Here is a 20,629-nt window from a genome sequence, read left to right as displayed (position 1 = left end):
AAATGATGTGCTAAGCTATTAACCTGATGTGTAGTGCTTGTATAGGTATGTTTTGTGCAGGATTGAACATGACAGCTTGGACTAGCAACGGCGAACATCATCAGCTCTGAATGTCGGGCCATATGAACAATGATGTGTTCACATACTGATGTACATACTGAAGTGTATTTGTACAGTAATGCTATCACTTAGCTTGGGAGTGATCTTTAAATCTTTGAAGTGAACTGAGGTGATTCGAATCAGTAAAGGGATTTGTGATTTCCACCTCTAGTGTTTACTTTGTGTCGTGGTGCCCCTGCTGGCTCCACTGTCAACCAAACACACACACTGACCACCCAGAAGCATGAAGGATAAAGGAGCATTTCTGATGTATCCAATCCAATCATAAAATATTAATAACTGATTTGAAATTCACTTTTGCAGACTTTTATTATTTCAGCTGGACTTTAAACACAGACTGATTTGAATAGTCTGCACCGCATTACTTCATAATGATAATGTAATTTTGACAAAAATCAACACAGGCTTGACTTCCTCACCTGTGATGGATTACACATTACACTTAAACAAGTTTCCAGAATCTGATAATAGATTTCTACATAGTCAATGAATGGACAACAATGGCTGCCTGGAATGGTAGAAAAATACATTCAAATTTCTAAAACACAGCAACATGGTTTTCAAAATGGCTGTGATGTTCAGTATACATGAGTTGTATACTCATGTATACTGAACATATTGAACTCTATATTATGACATTTAATACAGACAAACTTTATAGTTTTTGTGAATATTTAGAGAAGATGAAACAAAAAAAATTGAGAAAAGCAATACATTTTAAACTGTAACTGTAAAGTGAGGAGCAGGAGATTCTTCAGCATACAGCAACAGGTTTTCCATAGTGACAGGTCCACGGGCCTCTGGTGCATTACTGCACCTCCCCCTGGGTTGACTGGCCTCGTCAGTTCTGTAATTCACCATCAACGTTTGCCTGTCAGATATCTGTGTCATTAGGTGATAGGTTGTCCATAGTTCCTGGACACCGGCAGACTGCAACAATGTCAACAAAAGGCTGTTACTGCACACACTGTAATTCAGTCAGGACATGTTGTCCTCATAACCACTTGTCTCCGAGGACGACGAAACGCGAGGGCCACGTTTCATATTACCAGAATCAAGAGCTGTACATGGATAAAAACCAATCTCCCCCTACTGTGATGCCTGCATGGGCTTTATTTCATCTCAGAGAACTATTTTATCTTGCTTCCTGTTTTTATCTCTTCGTGAAACTGACACCTGCTCACACACACACACACACACACACACACATTGGCAGCAGATCCGAATGAAGTGCCTAAATATGGTGAACAAAAGGTCTGCAGGGGAGTGAAAGGAGAAGCGGAACAAAAAACAAATAAGTAATGAAATTATAACAATACAGAGAGAGGGGGAGATAGAGAGACAGAGAAAGAGAGAGAGAGAGTAGGGTTGCCACAATGGCGAGGAACAATCGTGCCGCGTCAATGGAAAAAGAGAGCGGGGGGGGGGGGGAGGGCTATCTGGACAATAGAGCCGGTGACAGGAGCACAATGGCTGCAGTGTTTTCAATTAGACATTATCTCATAGACAGAGTGGCAGGTCTCATTGTGCAAGGGGGCTATTTCAGGGTTGCCTTTGTGTGGGGCAGTGCCATACTCCCCCACCCCTCCTCGATCCTCAACTCCCTGAATCCCCCCCCCCCCCTCCTCGCCCCCGCAGAGGCCCTGTTATCTTGTGTGCGGCTGTGTGTGTTTGTGCATGTATGTGTGTGTCCGTGGACAGGCCTTTTATGTGGCTTGTTATTTGCTTTCCAACAGCGGAGGGCAAAGTGTAGCCGGCTACATGGGCCCGAGCTGCACAGAGATGGCGGGAGAGGGGAAACCAGGAGAAGGGAAGGTGATGGGTGTCGATTTGGCGGTGGGGGTATCTGACACATCCAGCTGACCTGTGATGTTCACACTCACCGTGGGCTCGTGTTTTTCCGACACTGATCCCAGCACCCTGCGTCATCCGGATGCTTTCTGTAAAATATCGTGCACATAACTATCGGCTCAATCAGGTCATTGTGGTCTTCGTATCTCTATAGGGCAATGTTTGCAAAAAGCAGCTCTCGATTTCGGCTTGACATGCTTCCGCTGCGTTGTTTTGCTGCATTCAGCGGATGAGGGTTCGGAAAAGAGGGTGTTGCAGTATGATCTCTTCTCAGAAATAATGCGAAGTTTGCTTATCGTACAGGAGCATCTGCAACATGTTGACACGCTCACAAAAGCGGTTGTTTCGACAAGTCTCATTCACCCACCCCCCTGCGGTTTGCTATTTGTCGGAGTATGTGCATGTTGTTTGCCACTTTGCCTTTTTTGCATGTTGGTAAATACACCTTGTTCTGTCTAAATGCACACATAAGCAGATCTACGCTATCACTGTGATATTGTGTCAGCTAAGCAGAATAATCTTATGAGGTTTTTCCACTGTTGGTGTTTATCTCAGAGTGTTGTCAGTCAGTCAGGGGCCCTCCCTCTGGTGTGCATGGTGCCTTTCATATTTGGCTGGATGTCATGGGTCACATGCAGGTGAAGAAGGTTGCTATAAAACTATACTAATAACTTAGAGCTATTTTGTTTTTCTATAAATGAGTTGCACTCTACAGCACTAAGCAACAACCATATACAACCTTAAGCTCATGATGTGTAGTTAGAAGAAATGTTTGGCCTCCATACATGTTTTCATAATTTCTTGTGGAAGAACACTAGATAAAAACACATGTAAGAGGGCATTATTTGCTGATTTTCAACACAGAGACTAAACCATTTGTAAAATGATTGTTCACCAATCAATGCTGCCATTAGCCACCCAGACTCATTGTAATTGCAATGTTTGGACTGTATTAAAAGCCAAGCTAGAACTATACCAGGTTCTTTTCATTTGTGCTTTTATAAGGAGCACATAAAGTGGGACCTAAATGTATTTCAATCTTACTCTGCTTCTTTTTTTCTTTTTCTTTTGTTTTTTCTAACTATGTTTAATTTTGTGAGTATTGTGTCATTTTGGTAACCAGCATTGTTTGATTAGGATGGGAGTCTGTCATTGTTTTTATGAATAAACGAATTAAACTATTTAACCTCATACTGTCTTGTTTGGTAACAAGTTCAGGTCACATCAGTCCATCATAATAGATCCTGCTGACATTTTAGCATCCACATTTGACTTAGAATCACAATATTCAAACAGTAAATTGAGAGATGTATTTAATGATTTTTTGTCATGTCAAGATTTACTCTTGAAACCAGATGAGAAATCTATCAGGAAAAAATGACTTATTATTGAATGGAGAGGTGATAAATGATTTATTTTCACTGAAAACCACTAAATATGTTAATTACATCAGATAAACTCTTTAAAGTCTGTTAATCATTCTGAAATCCCATGAAAAGCCACTTAAGATGCAACAAAAGGACAAAGATTTCAATACACAAATACTAATACCAATAGTTCTGTAAGTGATCATTTTTAGTTTTACATTAATATTAATAATTTGGACATTTTACCTTTCACGTTGACAGCATACAATTTTGTTTTTGACAAATAAGACAAAAAATATTAATAAATTGGAAAAGTATAAATAAAGTGGAAAAGTAAGAGTTTATGGTGTATTTGCATTTTATTTCTGCATTAATGATTATCCATAATTATCCAGAAAAAAGAGAGAAATACCTGAATATTTATTTAATTCTCAAAAAACAAGACTGTTAATTGCTGACAAAAAAAGAACAATAATACAATACAAATGAATTAGGATGGTACGACAGGAATAAAACAGGGAAACGTCAATGTGATTGTTGTGGTTTTTATAAAGAAATACCACAGATTATCCTAAAAATACCATCAAGAATGATAAGGTCAAACCCAAACGTACCACTTATAAGCACAGTAGTTTGTATACTTCCTGGTAGTGTTATAGGAAAATTACTTTTTAGTATTTTACATTTAATTTACTTCTTTTTTTTAAAACTTTCATCATTTAGTCAAAATAAATGCCTTTGACCAGCCTGTATCTGTTTTTGGAGTAAAAATGTTCAGATATTGATCTGACTAAAGTTATTTACCAGTAATTATGACAAAGTGTGACCGCTGCAGCTGGAAACAGTGACCCAAAACCTCCCCGTAGTGCTGGCTTTAGGCCTACTTCTCTCTTCCGTCCAGTGTTTCTCATGTCTATTTCCGTGCTCTGAACCAGTTCTCTGACCCAACAAACTCAAGCGTGTCTTTGTAAGGGTCATTATTTGGGGGGATGACAAGTCTTTCTCAGTGGTTTCCAGTCATCACAGCCAATGAAGGGTGTGCAGCGCAGAGCAGCTCAATGATGATCTACTGTACTCTGTAACAGCTGTATGCCGGATATTGCAATAAGGTTTTCCACGTTACGATATTACAGCACACTAAAACTTTAAACAGTCCTGACAACACTTTTGAACAAGTTCCCGATCCCAGATTTCATAAAGTCATAGAGGTTCAAATCATGGATGACTACAGGCTTCCCAACTTTTATTTCGGTGGAATATCTGAAAAGTTTTTGTTGTTGGCACAGTCCATTATTTCAACATCTATTTAATATTGTAATATTTGCTGGATATCACCCCGGATATGCCTGTTTTGAGTTGAATAGTGTGTGTATAGCAGTGTGTGAGGAGCAGAGTGAAATGCCAGGTAGTGCTGTGCAGTCAGCAGCCCTCAGATAGAGCAGATATCTATCTAATGGCTGAGTGGAGATGGCAGCCGAGTGGCCTGATTCCAATCTATGCCATCAGGGTCTCACAACCCCATAAGAGGGGTAAACTGGCACACAGGAAGACAGCGTGGGTGATTGACTTCAGTTGAGGTCGGGGTTGTTATGACATGTTGCATGTAGATTACGTTGAGCTGCTGATACACAACAAGCCTCTAGCAACTGCCACTGCGGCCACAAAGGCATGTGGTGGTGTGCATATAAAAAAGAAAAACACATACATTCACATATTTGCTCTAAAACATATTTTCTGTTGTCATATAACACAGTGATATTTCTGGTGAATTGTCAGACAATCAAACAAATTATAAATCAAACACAAGCATAAATAAACTAATATCAGAAAAACGATGTTCAGTTCTACATCATGCATTAAACTTTAGAGATGTCTTGTCTTGAACTCTTATACTACATATATATGTAATATCTATTATGTATAATATTTATTATAAATGTTTAGTAAAAGCAAAAGGACAAATCAACACAAAGGGTCCACCATGAAAACCAAAAAAGATGCATCAAGATCAACTGAGAATCATTCAAATTTAACTGTTAAATGACTAGAGATCAATAGCCCTAATTTATCGTCTTCATTTTGTTCACCAACCTGTAACTCCTCTATCATTACACTTTTCATTCATACATTTCTACTCCTTTATATCTATTTATAATCTCCTTTTATCTGCTGTATCCTATTATTTGCTGTTGCAACGGCTCAATATCCTCAAGGGAATCATTAAAGTTTCATTCTCTAAACAACCTGGCACACTACTATGGAAACTTCATGAGCACAAATAGAGGTTGAGGCTGTATAATGCACAGCCTGCAAGGATACAAACAGCAGCTAACAGTGGCTGAAGGTACTGTAGCATGGCCCAGCTCGGTCACGTGTAGAACAAACAGAGCAGGCTGGCACTGCTCAGCAAGGCTTGGCCGGCTTCATCAACATAGACAAAGGTACACGACCTGAAAGGCAGGAGGGAGAATAAAGCTATGAGATTGTAAAGCTGGCACTGTACCTCCTGCTAAAACAAAAATTGTGTGGTTTGTATGGGCAAAATGGCGTGTTTGTTGGGAAATGAAAGCACTATTGGATTTGGTTTCTGCAGTGTGAACAAGTTTGCAGAGTGAACAAGTGGAGTTCTTATGAGCTTCCATCATCTAGATTTGGTCTTGAATAACACAACTGGTTGTTAGGCCTCAACTTATTCAGGAATTATTCCTCTTGTGCCCATGCTGCTGTGCAGTGTAAACTAACTCTACAGTAAGAGTATACATAAGTCATGAAAATTGTAGTTTGACAAAATACTCTCAACTCAAGGTGCACTTACTTGCTTTTTTGACAACAGAGCAAATTCCATCCGCTGATAATGACTGTGAGATGTGGTTGAAGTCTCAGGAAAAAGCTAGTAAGTGGAGATTGTTTTGTGAGAGAATAGGTAGTTTTTACAAGGTGATATACAGTGTTTGATTTTTTATATGTTTGATCTTGGATGGTTATTGCACCTTTGCTGTATGCGTGGGTTTGTTGTTTTCCTGTCATTTAGGGAAACAGCGTTACAGTGTGTTCAGACAGACCATGAAGCAAATTTTCATCTTGCATCACTAGCACAAGTTTGATCACTGGACCATTAGTGTTTATTCACCCCAAACAGCCAAAATACCAACTGTACAAAATGGTAGCTGTAAGCTAACTAGCAATGGATGCACCAACCATGTCTGTTGTAGTGTGCCTGTGTGTTTGTGTACAGTTTAGCCTCTGACTGAACTCAGAACTTACCAGAAACTCTGATTCTTTCAGTTATTTTCCTTCATATCATTCCTGGGATACATGCAATTTTTCTGCTCAAGTTGAAACATTATTCATTGACTTTATGTGTAATTGGGAATGCTAGCTTACTGGAAACACTGAGCAGTGCACACTTGGGCTAACAATAGCTACTTTAGCTAAATTGTGCTAACAGGGCAGGTATCATAATGAAAATATGAAAACATTGTGACAATAGACAAGAGTCCTGGAGCCAGGGAGAGCAGCATGTGAGCCAACTGTCAATCACAGCTATCAATCAACACCCACACTGCAGACATCAAAGCTGCTATAAGTCTTATCTTATTTATGGAGCAATCATTTCCTAAATGACCACCAGCACACTTATTAGAGGAACTGAATTTAGTGATTGAGCCCATAATGACTCATTGAAAAAAATACTGACTCAGTATTATTGACTTAGAGAAGTTGACACTTTTTGAATGGGAGTCAATTGTCAGGGATTTTTTGGAGCCAGCATCGAGCCATGGCAGTTGCTGCTTGGTTAGACATGATGATTTTACAGAGAGGATACAAAGTATAAGATAAAACAAAAAAGTGTTGGTTTAAAATTGGTTTTATTGGTAAGTTCCCACTCATAATCTCGTATCGTATCTGGGTTCATGCGTAGTTGTTAATTTGCAAAAATTCTTAATTAATTAGACTCGACACATTAGCATATTGGAATATTTCTTACAGTGTTTTTAAGTACAAATCTAACATGCTAATATGTAGTTTGACAGACAAATCTAAGCACTGAAAACTAAGAATATTTTTATTTGCCAAAAATTGGTTGAGTCTAATTTATTAAGAATTTTTGCAAATTAACAACTACATATGAACCCAAAATATAATGAGTTTGAATTTACCAACTAAACCAACTTGCACCAGAATTTCTGTAAAAAGTCTTAAACAACAATCATTGAATACATGCAAATTACTCTGAAAATGTCATTGAAATTAGAGGACCTGTGAAATAAAGCAAAAACTTGCCTGTTACATGTCTTTGTAGTCAGTGCAGCAACACTATACCTAGAAATTATGATTATATACTCCTAATTTGCAACAGCTAATTAAGATTAAGTTGAATTAAGGTCTGGTGAGTTGCAACATATTCATTATGTTTAGGCATTAACAGCACTCACAGGAAAAATGGGGGTCTTGGTTTAACATTGAAGCACTTTAGAAATATTTAACTGAAACCACAATCTTTCACCAAAGTGCTTTCACTGCCTGGACCTATAACCACATGGGGGTTTCAGGATGCGAACCCTGGTCCCTGGTGTCAAAGTTCTGAACTTTGTACAACCACCATATACCCTGACCTCTTCCTTATAACATAACATTAATGTAGTGCTTCCTTAACACAAAAAAAACATGAGTGTGTGTGTTCATATGCGTGTGTGTCTTGCATTAAAGGAGATATCTACATGGACATCACTGATCAGGCTGTTAGTGGCAATTATGTGACCTTTGCTAATCATAGTTGTAATGATACGGCTGCAGTAAATCTGAAGTAGAAAGAATTTGCAAGTTTTTAAAGCACTAGCTAATAAATGACTTCATCCAAACTTTGTAGACAATGTCTCTTACATTGTCAGGTTACATTTTCCATTTACCAGTTCACAGACTCCAAAGGTTTCTGGACCAAAAGGCTGTGGCCATGACTTTGTCTGTAGTAAATTTCACACCATTTTTAACCAGACAAAATAAAATGTACTCTTCAGCAGCCCACAAACCCGCCTAATGTCTTCTATTCCAGTTGTAGCAGGATGAAGCAGATGAGTTAGATCTTTGGAGATTCTCCAAGCAAATGGAAGAGTGATAAGTATTCATGGTTCCTTTAATCACTGAAGAGCTGAGCATGCTTCAGACCATCAGAATCAGAGATTGCATCTTTTTCATGTTTATCTGAAGTTAGATCCAGCTACAGTATGTAAGTTCCAACAAGTCCTCAAAATTAAACAATGTTACAGTAAAGGTTTGGTTAGGTTTGGGCCCAAACATGACTTGGTTAGGTTTAGGGAAACATCATGGTTTGGGTTAAAATGAGAATGTTGTTGGGGTTTGGGGACCTTTGTCGTCACGGTTACAATAACGGTTGACTCACAGTTTGAAATGTTAGACGAACAGTGGCCATGTTTTGCCGACACATCCATCCCCTCCTACTTCCTCCACGTCCGTCATAATTCTTATGGCCGCTAAAGTCCCAAACATAAACATACAGTATGTTGTCTTGGGGCACTCAATGTAATGACTGATTGTTCTTCTTGGGAGGACAGTCTTTTGAGTTCAGTTATCATAAGGATAGGTCGATAGTGTTCTGTCACACCAGAGAGTAGCACAGCAAAATTCATTCACATCTCCCCACAAAATTGGTGGTGCTATGAGCTTGGAGATGTAGTGACTACTTGCATGATGGCTACCATGGCTTGTGGACTGATTCATCAGTGGCCAACCTGAAGAGGGAGGCTCTATTGATGTTGTTTATCATCTGACAGTACATAATAATTTTATATTAATAATATGTAATTGGATGGTGCACACAGCAAAGTTAACAAAGTTGAACTCAATATGAAAGCACCACATGGTTTAAAAAATCCAGATTGTGACAATTCCACTGAATTGATTTCAATCAGAAACTTTGTTATAATTTCTGGCATGACTGAACCTCTATAGCAGAGATGACTGCATGTAAGGCTCTGTTTGGTGTTGGCATACAGGACATGGTGACTGCCTTCTGATATTTTCATATGCACATCTGCAGTGCAGTCAGAAATAAGGAGGAATACATTGTCAGTAGATGTGACTGGCAACCGTGGCTTAATTTGTGACTAATGAAATCCCCTCTTCCCCAGTGCACTGTGTGACAGTTGCACTGTCAAGTTCACCAGGAAACAGTATGCAGTATAGGTGCAGAATCATCACAAGCAAATATATGTGCCCTTAAAATAAAATTTCTTGTAAAGAAAACTCCCTGGTAACAATGCTGCTCTAGTTTTACATGATCTATTTGTCAATGTAGAAAACATGCTTAATAGATGCGGCCTCCTCCACAGTTCCCATCACATCATGGTGCAAAAACTGACAGCTCTGTGCTGGATTACAATCATTCACACCGCAGTCTTGTGTGTGCAGTTGAAATGAAAAATGCTGTTAATTTTATTTTCTTGCTTGCTTGCTTCAGGTGGCCAACTCATCATCAACAAAAAGTTCAGTTTTTGAATAGGAACTGCTCATGTGTGCATAACAGCAAAGCCCCAAAACACAGTACAAACATGGTGTGAGCACACAGGCAGTTCAAATGCAAATCCTGGTAAGAAATGACATGAAAATTGCACTTCACAGCTTGATTGTTACTGGAACTGCACCTCTGCCCCCACACTGGCACTGTTATAAGTTCACTCTTTCACCTAAACACCAAACAGATGCCAGATAATAATAAACCCGTGTAGGAAAACACCACTTTACTGCCTCAAAATCCCATCTTGCATCATGAGCCGTAATGAGAGATAGAACCCATAGTGTTTCTGTCTTCCTAACATTTATCTAGAGTGATGTGATTGATATTTTATCCAAAATAAATGGTCCTAATTCTTTTTTTTCCTCTTTATATTTGAGAAAAGGCCATATCCTGATCATGACAAGGAGCTGACCTTTGAAATGCAGCTGTACTATCTACCAACATGTGCAAATCAGTGGGATGGACACATATGAATACTGATTGTTTTGTAATTATTCATATGCTATTGTGTGGAGTGTACAACTTTCTTATTGCCTTTGTTTTTTTACCAGTGTTAAAGTGCCTTTTCTAATAAAGTCAGCTGAAGTATTGCAGACATTTTTAATATGAGCACAACCAACATCACAGTAATATTACTGCACAAACAGAATATAAATTACCATTAAAATACAGAAGAATATGAATCAGATAAAAATATACTTACAATTCTTAACGCTAACATACTGTAAGATGTCCTCATTCTCAACACTTCTCAGCATTAAGGTAGTGAAGTAGAGGTCATAACTACATGTCCAGACTGTGATCTGAAAATAGACACATATGGCATGTTGCAAACTGTTTTTGCTGCAAATGTTTTGCCATGAATGCAGTGAATAAATCGAGGCTAACTCTAGTTACAAACTTCAAGGTTGGTTAGCATAGATATTTAGATATATTATTGGCATAGATATGTTTTATTTTCATTCTATTTCTTTAAATTGAAGCATTTATTTACGCTTTTACATTCATTCATACTTTGTTCAGCTGCCATGGGAGGGTCTGACATCTGGACCACCTGTATTCATACAGCTGTGCTATAGGAACTGGCCATCTGGCACAGATAGAATAATACAATAATAATATATGTTATTTCTATAGGACTTTTCACAACACAGTTTTAAAGTGAGCTACAAATGACAAATGACAGATGAAAGCTAACATTAAAGCATAGTAAACAAAACTAAGATGCTGAAATAATAACAGAATCACCTAAAAGTTAATTGTAAAATTGAGTTTTTAAAAGAGATTTAAAATAGGAAGTTATTTTTGTACATCTAAAAGAAGTCTTTGAAGTGACAGGTGCAACCATGCTCTCATTTTCTCATGTTATCTGAATGGTAACTGAAATTTATTTTTTATTGTTTGGCTAATTCTTATTGTTCGGAAAAAGATTCCTCCTCTTCACACTGAATTTGAAGTGATCTTGTCCTAGTGCAACAAGCATAGAAGAGATGGGACAAAAACCCCCACAGTCCTTGTTCCATGTGTACCTGCCTTCTACAGTTCCACCAAGATATGAAGCTTCAGCAGTCTCACATAGACAAATCAACTGGGTTCATAGGTGGTGGCGTGGTGGGGCAAAATGGAGCTATAACCCCACCAAAAATTACAATAAGGAATCTCCAGACATTTGACAAACAGAACCATGTCTGATTTCCTCTTTTCTTCACTTGATCTGTTCCAATAACGCTCCAATGTCCATAGCAACTTTCTATGCACCGGAACCACCTGGACGAGTTCATGTTGCTCATCTCACATCGAGTGTTACTCATCAAAATGCATTGTGTGTAACCTTAATGTCTAACAAACACATTGAATGCATTTCAGAAAATATGTGCAAAACCCATTTTAAAAGTATTTTAATTGTATTTACATTGTTTACATCCATGTTTACTAGATTTCAGTCCTCTTCCCGGCGTGTTTCTGCAGTCTTGGCGCATTATAGCCACCTGTAGATCATTGGTGTAGTGTGAAACCATTGGCAGGATTGTGTATCACGTCACCCCTGTAGACACATCCTTGGGACCCACTCCCAAAAAAACTGTACAGGGTACCTTTAAGTTCACTGCTGGTCAGTTTGTTTTGGTACACTAGCTGTGTGACCAAAATGACTGGGTATCTTACAGAATTAGTCACTATAGTTTGAAATTCCTCTCTGTGTTACTACACCTGCACTGCAGCTCAGCAAGAAAAGAGTGCCAGAGAGCACACAGAGGGAATTTTGCAGTAAAAACAAAGCTTCTTTTTTGTGGATTTCATCCCCCATCTCCTTCTGGAGACCCAGAGGCAAGAGATCGCTTCAGGGCCAGTATGGACAGGAGGAATAACTTTTAATGTAGACACAGGAGTATTGTATTAAAATAGAGTTGAAAAAGTGCAAACCTAGTCTTTGAAGGATAGGTTCACAGTTTTTCAAGTCTGAATTAAAACATAAGTCAGGAGCCCAAATGAACATTGAAACATATTTTTCTTCTACTGACCATTAGAAAATCCCTTCATAATGGGACAAAATCCACATTCCTTTTATGCAAAAACGTATTTAAAATTTTTATTTGAAGATGATATGAGACTTAAGTCATCTAAATTAGTTAAATTAAGTCAATATCTTTCAAAGTTACAGTCCTCTTAGTGCTGAATTCCCTCTTTTTGTTACAATCCTTCCACTGCAGCTGAACAGGAAAACACTGTCTGTCAAGACACAATGAAATATTTTTTTTACTAAAAAGACTGTAACTGTGGAAGATATCCACTTTATTTGACTAACTCAGAGTGCTGAAGCCTCATATTATCTTCAGATTTTAAATACATTCTTTCTTAAAACAAGGGCTGTGGATTTTCTCTCCCATCACTGCATTGAAAGCACATTTGGAGGCGATCTTCTAATGGTCAGTATGAACAGGACGAATGATTACAGCAAGGATTCACAGTTCATATGGGCACCTGACTGATGTTTTAAGAAAGACTGAACCTGTCCTTTAAGTTAAGTTAAATACTTTGTTACATCCTGTAGGCATCGACTACAGAACTAGTAAAAGTTCATATTTTACCATGAAAAAGTCATCACACAGAGCTTTATATAAGAGGAAGGCTACACAGCTACACACAGCAGAACATAACTGTGGCAGATAGAAGTTAAGCCTATGTGAATGAAAAACATAATCAAAAATAATAATCAAAACACTGTGTTGCTGCTGGAAGGCTGAAGGTAGTCATTTAGCAAGATGGTTTCTCTCCATTGTTCAGATGCATTGTCAGATGCACAATAGTGCATGTTTTTGAGAATAGGTGACACAAACCACACAACTATGTTTCAGATTGCAAAACAGTAAATGCCCACTCTAAATGTTATTGTGTTCTGAAACTCGTCATACCATTAACAAAATCACATAACAATGTCTAAAAAAAAAAAAAAAAAAAACTATTCACAATCATGTAGTGGTGACTCACACTGAAAATGAAAACAAAATTTGATATTAAAAATATTTGAGACATTCAGAGGGTGGCACGGTGATAACCTGGTGATAGCTGGAGCCTGAGCATGATAAGTGGATGGAAGGACAGTTAAAAGATGTTTACTTCTCCATATCTGCCCTGGTTCCATGACAGTTGTGTTTGCACAATTGTTGCCCTGATTTCATTTGATCTTTTCTTTGAAGGCCTCCTACAGTGCTTCCACCTCACATTCACACACTTCTGTGTCTCACAGCTGCATTTCCTACTCACTCCGCTTCCTTTTTTTTTTTTTTTTTTTTTTACCATACTACAGTTTTTCTCCTTTGTTCAGATGCATTGTTGCAAACAAAAGGCCCACTTTTGAGGAAAGGTGGCAGAAACAACAAGACTGTGTTTCAGTTTGCAAAACAGCATATGTATGCTCAAAAGTGTGTTGTGTTTTCAAAACTCTTCATTCAGTCGGTGTACACCTGCAGTCATACAGAGAGAAAGAAAACTGACAAAAATCAGTAAAATCCTTCAGGCAGTTTGTTTACTCCTTGTTTAGCTGTCATTTACATCAGACCAGGTCACACCTACTGTGACATTCTCACATCAGATAAAACACCTGCTGTGATGTCATCACAGGTGGAGTTCATGGCCTCCTTCTTATTTTGAAAAGTAGATGAAACTACAGTCTAAAGGAACATAACTGTAACATGACACTGTAACAAAGTTGGATAACTGTTTCACTTCCACACACATCTCTGCACCTCACAGCTGCATATTTCCCCTTTTTTTTTGTTTCCATTTAATGCCAAATACCATCAAGTGAAATCTGCACTTGGTGCCTGGACTTGTTAAATATTTTGCAAATCATGTTTTCAAAGCCTCCATTTACACTTGTAATTCAAGACACTTTCAGTTACATTTAGCCACGTATGCATCTCTATTGGCCAGATCACAAATCTGATTCTTGGTTTCTTGATGATCTGTCTTGGTTTTCCTGGGCTACATGCAAAAAAAGGGTCTGTTCTCCTCTGATATGATTATTATACAGTGACGAATCCTCAATTTTGGACTCTCTGGTTCTCTCCGATCCCTCAAAGATCAGCACCGCCAAGGTGCTTTACGAAAGCACCAACAAAAAGACTTTGCCTCTGAAAACAAATCCACTGAACGACGCAGCAATTCCATTCAAGTGAATTAATTTCAGTCTGAAATTTCACTGTTATGCTGTAAATGCTGATGCGTTCCGACCCTTAGACTCCAGTTTCCAATAGTGAATCTGGACAATTAAGAAAATCTGTAAATCAATTCACTTTTGGATTTTGGAAGGATGTCAGCAGCTATGGTGTGGTGTTTTATTTACTGATTGCAACAACGAAGCACTCTGAATTTGCCAAAGCTCTTGAGTTTTTTCTTACTGGCTTCCTCTCCTTAGCACAGTCGCTGAGGCACATGGGTACTGTAGTATTTACAGTAATTTGCTATACTTAGCTGACAGAAAAAGTATGATTTCTCAGCACCAAAGTTAACGTTTTTTGTATCTGGTTGCCCAAAAATAAGTCTATTATACTATATCATGTCTCTATGTTGAGGACCATTGAGATTATAATTGAAAGAAAACTCTTGAATTACAGGGAAAGTATAGTCATTAATTTGTGGCTCCACATCAGTAGAAGTTGACATGCTGAAAATTTTTCAGTAATATCACTTAACACGCCATCATTAGCACCTTTCAACTGCTCAGAGTGAGCTTTGAGACCCTTTTAATGCATGCGGACAGCAGGTAGAAGAATTTTGTTAACAGAAAACAACTCCATCTTCTGTTCATGTGGAGATGCTTTGGCTGCACTGCCTGATGGGATGGGCTTGGAGGACTTGGGGTGAACCAGATTACATCTAACTGTCTTTATGAACCTCTGTGTGGAGGCAATTACCACTAACAGCCACATGTGTTGCCAAACTGCAGATTTAAGGTAGTCAGGGTTGTAGTCAGTAGAGCAGGTTTGAATTAAATGTATCACTGTGTAGGAACCAGCTGAACAAGCAGAATTGTTGAGTTGATACATCAGCTGCAGTTACATGGACACTTTTTTTCATTCTGATTGAAGATTTCAGGTCAACTGTTTCCATGGGATGTGATGTAATATGTTCTGGTCTTTATATGTGCTGACGTATTTCATTGGAACAGCTGTGTGACAGGTGCAAAAGTGATGAATACATCATGCATTTGTCTTCCTCTGCGGCTACTTTTCACTACCAACCCATTCAGCGATATCAAGGCGTCTAGGTGTCTAATAATGTTTAGTTCTTTTTTGGAAACGTACAACCAGAAATTTGGTTTGGGTCTGTCTATATGGAGCATTTTTATTCTGTTTGGGCTTTTAAACCGATGATAATTGGAATATTAGAGTCCCTGTAAACATAGCTATTGATTTATCTTGTCGGAGGGTTTAGAGAGGTGGATTTAGTTTTAGAACTTCAGACTGTCAGTCATTCTCAGAAATTTCTGAAGCCTCAACATCACAACACAGAGACAGCATCTAGCTTTACAGATGGCATGAACTAAGCGTTTACATGTATAGCAGCACATGTAAGTGTGTCTACACATGTGTGTGTGAGAGACTGAAAAGATGAACCGAAGGGAAAAAACGGACATTAGTTTGAATGCAGAAGAAAAGAGAAAAGCTGGGGAAAAAGGGGAAAGGTTAAAAGAGAAAAAGAGAGATGGAGAGGGGAAAAAAAGGAGAAGTGTAGAAAAGGGTTTTGTAATCTCGGTATAGTGGTGTTGTGCCGTCTCCATGGCGACAGGCACAAAGGCCCGTGGTTGGCCATTGATGGCTAATTGTATTCTTCACAGCTCTTTTGTTAATTGTTGTCTGCCCAGCTCCCACTTCCTGCTGGGCCACGGCACAAAGCCACGAACAGGAGGGATTAGAAATGGCACATCAGCTCCCCCAATACACAGCCAACCTCTCTCTACCTCGTTCTCTCCCTCTCTTTCATTCTCTCTCCTCCTCTCTTTCTCCCTCTATCTCTCTCTGTCCCTATTGAGCCGCGCCTCCTTTTATCTTCCCCTCACCGTGTGCACTCCCATGACCTCGCCGATTCTTTCTTTCTTTCTCTCCTTTTCTTTCTCTCTTGATATGAGGTCTTCACTTCTTCACAGTCACATTTTTGTGACGTTCTGTCAGCTTCTTATTCTTCCTCGCCTCCCTCACTGCCAGCAGTTATTCACACAGATGCAGATAAGACGAGCTTACTGTACAGCGTGTCCACACTAATGCAGATACATGCATCCTTTTCCAACACTGAAAACGCAGCTGTAAACTTTTCATATTTACGGACAAAGTACAGTACTTCAACTCAGCAGGACCACCTGCCTGTTAGCTGTGACGTTCTCCCTCTCCTCTCCACATGCAGTCACTTTTTCTTTTCCTGTGAGTTAAAACAGCTGATCACACAATACAGATTTTATTATTGACGCACTGTGTTTTCCTGTTTCTGTTTTAAGACGACAGCTCCCGTATGAGAAAGAAATCTGATCAACAGTTAATCAAACCATGATCAAATGGAAAAACAGATGGAAAAACATGATCATTGGCCTTTCTGGAAAAACAGAAAGGCCAATGATCCGTTATATTGAAACACAAGAAAAGTGATCATGGAGTCAGAGGAGACAGAGCCAAGCAAAGGAACCGGTTTGTCAAAACAGTCCATCAACTCATCAACAGATGGTTGCAGTAATACTCTATGTATCATTTTGTTGTTTCCTACAACCACCATTCGAGAGAGGAGGAGGAGGAAGAAGAGATTTAAAGATCCCATGAAACAGGTGCTTGACTTTCCTGAAAAACAGCTTCACCTCGTGGTGCATTAGTAGGTGTACTGGTCACATTACCCTTCTGTGAATATTCACTCCATCTTCAACAACCAGTGAATTTGAGTATGTATTACCTTGTGGACATGTGGGTAAAACTCCACCTTCAACTTCTCCTGCAAATTTGCCCCATCGGCCAATAGAATCAAATAGAAACTGATGCACTGTTTGGAAATGGAGAAATCATTTCTACAAACTGTTTACAGTAGGTGATCGCTCTTCTCAGTATTTATTTATTGAGGCCAATTGATGACCGTCTCACGTGGTCTCAATCGCTCGGTCATGTCGATTTGCCCTGTACAATATCAGGAAGATCAGACCTGTCTGAGCATGCAGCACAATTCCTGGTAAAGGCTTTTGTAATATCACGCATTGACTACTGCAACTCCTTACTGGCAGGCCTCCCAGCATGTATGTTCAAACATCTGCAGATGATCCAGAATGTGGCAGCACAGCTGTTCATATCCCTTCATTGGCTCCCAGTTGTTGCCAACATCATAATCAAAATCCCTGACATTTGCTTTCGAAACAGCAACTAAAACAGCTCATGCCTACCTGAACTCCTTCATTCAGGTCTATGCTCGCTCCAGCTCACTACGCTCTGCCAATGAAAGGCATCTGGTACCACAACAGATCCGCAGAGACTAAAGACCCAGCTCTTTCACAAACATCTCCACACTTGATGGACTGAAAAAAAAAATCTGCTTCTATGCACTCTATGTATTGTCTCTGTGCACCGCTTGTTGGCACCTACGTCCTATCGACTCAAACTCTGACTCTGCTTGTGTTGTATCAACTCTCGGATACATTGCTTTGGATAACAGTGTCTGCTAAATGAAATTGTAAATTGTAAATTATAATTGTAAATTTGTTACCCATATCAAAACTGTAACATCACATCCTTTTTTGGGACTGTTTCGTTGGATGGAACAACAAAATCCAACTAATAAAGTTTTTCACAAACCCATCTTTATGCCTACTCTTTAAGATTTGAGTTAAAAATCAAACTCACTTCTCTCCATAACAAACAGCCCACTTGTTTACACTTAAGATTCATCTCCCACTGACCTGCACATCAAGTACATCACATTTCATGGCACCTTTAAGTGTTATTTTAGCATGAATGTCAATTTATAAACCAATCTGAAAAAAAAAAACCCCAAAAACTCACTCAATTCACATTTTCTGGTTTATCCACTCTAGTGTGGACACATACAGCGTGAAGTTAGGAAATAGCTGTTAAAACCTGAAAAACTTGATTTTAAAATCTGTCTCCCAATGCTCAAAAGATTCTAATGAATAAAATATGAAATGAAAGAAATATGGAGAGATGCACAAGAAACCCAGAATAATTTCTTTGATGTAATAGTGCAGCCATGAAAAATATGGTTTTGGGTTTGATTGTGTCATTCAGTGTACGCCTCTGGAAAAAGTTCTCAGAGTATAAATTGAGAGATTAAAGGGTTATTTCACCAAAATTACACACAAAAAAGTTCTTTCTACCTGTGCAGGTAATTTCCTTTGCTGAGGTTTTGAGATATCTGTTGCTCAGATTTTTGCTGCAACATCAATAAAAGTTGGAGGTGAATTAAATTTTGCTTGTGGAGCTCAGAGCATTGAATGATATTTGAAAAACTCAAAAGCATCTTGCCTTTCGGGAGAAAATTGATTACTCCCATCTTTCAGATGTTTTTGTGAGGAGAGGAGAATTGGTGTTTTTTTGTACCCAAGGTCACAAAATTGTAACTATTTGAGGTCTGTGGATTATGGAGCATTTTTCCTGCAGAGACACATTGCTATTGAATTTGTCAAATGTCGTTTATTTTGTGGCTTTAAGCAGCACAAATGAAATTCCATTCATGGCTGTAGCATTCAGGTGGTGGCAGATCTGAGAGGTGAATATTTCAAACCTTGACCTTGACTATTTTGGGTGAATTTGGTTAAACAGACCTTATAAGAAGTTAATTAGTTAGATGACAAAAGTTATTTTAATCCATTAGTCAACAGACAGAAAATAAATAGCCACCTACTCTGATAATTCATTCATTGTTTAAGTCATTTTATAATAAAAATATCAAATATTAGTCAGACAAAATAAGGGACTGTACAAAAATGATTGGGGTGAAGAACAGGGCCGAACCTTGTGTTTTAATTTTTAAAGTCTTTCAAACTTTAATATTTTCTTTGGATCCCTTTGACTTAAGAGAAAACTGCCCCCCAATTTCTTATAAGGAGAAACGCATCAAGAATCTGAGATGTTAGAAGCATTTTATAGACAAAACAATTAATGAATTGGCTAATTAATCAAAAATAAGTGTGACATTTTTAACGTTGGTACGGAACTAAACTAAACTGAATGTTGCTGCAAATATACATTAAGTTGAGTATGGATCTGAGGGAAGAGAAGAGGCTGTCAACCAATCAATTGTCATCAATAACTTGGTCAATTTGTGTGTAAATGTGACAAGGAGCCATTGACAGATCATATTGACTCTCTCTCCCAGGCGTCACTCTTTGTTTTGTTTTTTATTCTCTCTCTCTCTCTCTCTCTCTCTCTCTCTCTCTCTCTCTCTCTTCTGTGTGTGTGTGTGTGTGTGTGTGTGTCGGTCCCCTTCACCACAACCTGGAAATCAGTCCCTCTCCCTTTAAGTGGGAGGTGAGCGACAGGGCGCTGCGGACGGTGAGTGTTGGAAACCCAGACCAGTAGATAGAAAGTCACCGGGAGTGAGTGAGAGGAGGGCTGCGCTCTCTGTCTCCAAAACATTTACGCACGGCCGCGGCAGCATTCCGCCTCTCTGTATTCCCCACCGTCAGTCATTTTACCAACATCCGCTGTCTCCCTCTGAAGGACCGGAGCAGAAGCCCGTACCACACGTACCGAGCAGCTTCAGTCCCAAACCACCGTGCTTTGCATGCGGTGAGCAATTAAAGCGGGAGAGGAAGAGGAGGACGGAAGTTTTTTTTTTTTTTTTTTTTTTTTTTTTTCTCGTGGAGAGCTCAGGGCGCATCGGGACTGGTGAGTGAAGGCTTGATTACACATCGGTGTCAACACGCGTGAAATGCTCTTCATGTCAATCTTTATCACGAATGAAACCTGTAGGTGTTAGAAACCTCTGTACTGGAAGTCTTTATCTCACGTAACATTGGCTTTCAAAACTTCCAAAACTGCGGAACTGTGGTGGTGTTGTTGTTGCTGAATGTGATAAATCATCTTTGATGAATGTTTCAAACTATCAGCTTTAAAGGGACAGTTTTAAAATTCTAGCCCACTCATTCATGAATATCCAACTTCCAAAAACTTCAGTTTTGTTGCTCTCTCTTTCTGTCTTTCATCATAATTCAAACACATCATCCAGTTGATTCTAACAAGTTCACTCAACTTCACTGCATCTAGTCTCT

General features: G+C 38.9%; 1 protein-coding gene across 3 annotated transcripts in view; it reads left to right on the top strand.

Annotated features, from left to right (window-relative positions):
- The first annotated feature begins 19,832 nt into the window (after window positions 1-19,832).
- Window positions 19,833-20,629, top strand: part of LOC121894731 (transcription factor SOX-13-like) — a 46,236-nt gene continuing 45,439 nt past the window's right edge. For 2 of the 3 annotated variants that reach the window (XM_042407541.1, XM_042407537.1), the window contains exon 1: window positions 19,921-20,246. The gene's annotated coding sequence lies outside the window, so the exon portion shown is untranslated. The other variant, XM_042407539.1, reaches the window with a different exon arrangement.

The sequence above is a fragment of the Thunnus maccoyii genome, chromosome 3 (genome assembly GCF_910596095.1).
Source record: "Thunnus maccoyii chromosome 3, fThuMac1.1, whole genome shotgun sequence".
Classification (NCBI taxonomy): domain Eukaryota; kingdom Metazoa; phylum Chordata; class Actinopteri; order Scombriformes; family Scombridae; genus Thunnus; species Thunnus maccoyii.
Note: the sequence above shows the minus strand (reverse complement) of the source record. Positions and strands in the feature narration are given on the sequence as shown.